This window comes from Colobus angolensis, unplaced genomic scaffold, assembly GCF_000951035.1.
Source record: "Colobus angolensis palliatus isolate OR3802 unplaced genomic scaffold, Cang.pa_1.0 Scaffold9, whole genome shotgun sequence".
NCBI lineage: Eukaryota > Metazoa > Chordata > Mammalia > Primates > Cercopithecidae > Colobus > Colobus angolensis.
This window is the reverse complement of record NW_012122931.1, coordinates 6,895,434-6,896,639: the sequence shown is the minus strand read 5'-3', so window position 1 is coordinate 6,896,639 and position 1,206 is coordinate 6,895,434.

Sequence of the window (1,206 nt, the reverse complement as noted above, 5' to 3'; positions counted from 1 at the left end):
CCTCCCAGGTTCAAGCAATTCTCCTGCCTCAGCCTCCCGAGTAGCTGGGACTACAGCCGTGTGCCACCCCGCCCAGCTAATTTTTTGTATTTTTAGTAGAAATGGGGTTTCACCGTGTTAGCCAGGATGGTCTTGATCTCCTGATCTCGTGATCCTCTCGCCTCAGCCTCCCAGAGTGCTGGGATTACAGACGTGAGCCAGCACACCCAGTTGCATTTATTGTTTTTCACACCACTGTCCCCTCACTCACCCATTCACACACGTGGAAACTACTTTCATTCCCCCAAACACATGTGCTGTCTCCTGCCTTAAGGCATTCGGGTACACATTCACCCCTGGGTATCCATGGAGATTGCTGCCCGGACCCCCATGGAGTAATGACAGTAATGACCAGAAAAAGAAGTCTACCTGTTCAATACAGACTCAACCATGCTTTTTTTTTTTTGAGACGGAGTCTGACTCTGTCACCCAGGCTGGAGTGCAATGGCATGATCTCGGCTTGCTGCAACCTCCACCTCCCAGGTTCGAGGGATTCTCCTGCCTCAGCCTCTCAAGTAGCTGGGACCACAGGCACGCGCCACCATGCCTGGCTAATTTTTGTATTTTTACTAAAGACAGGGTTTCACTATGTTGGCCAGGCTGCTCTCGAACTACTGACCTCGTTAGCTGCCTGCCTCGGCCTCCCAAAGTGCTGAGATTCAGGTGTGAGCCACCGTGCCTGGCCAACCATGCTTTTTTTTCATAAGATATTTTCAATGTGAAACCCATTGATATGGCAAGCCAACTGTTCTCTCCCCTCTGTCTGCAATACTTTCTTCCACCCTTCTGCCAAGCTAAAAGCCTGCTCATCCTTTAAAATTTAACTTCCTTGGAAAAGCCTTATCCCCACTCCTGGGTCAGTCCAGTTGCCCTGTTAGACCCTCCCATAGCACACTGGACTTAAACTTCAAAGCATTTTTCAGACATAATTCATTTATTGGTTACTTATTCATTCATTGATAAATATTAATATTGAGTGCCTACTATGTGCCATGTACTGTTGTGGACACTGTGCAATCAGCAGTGAACAAAAGTCCCTTCCCTCATGGAGGTTACACTTCAGTGATGTAAAGCAATGTAAGACAATGAAAATAATGAAATGCGGCCGGGCGCGGTGGCTCAAGCCTGTAATCCCAGCACTTTGGGGCGAGACGGGTGGATCACGAG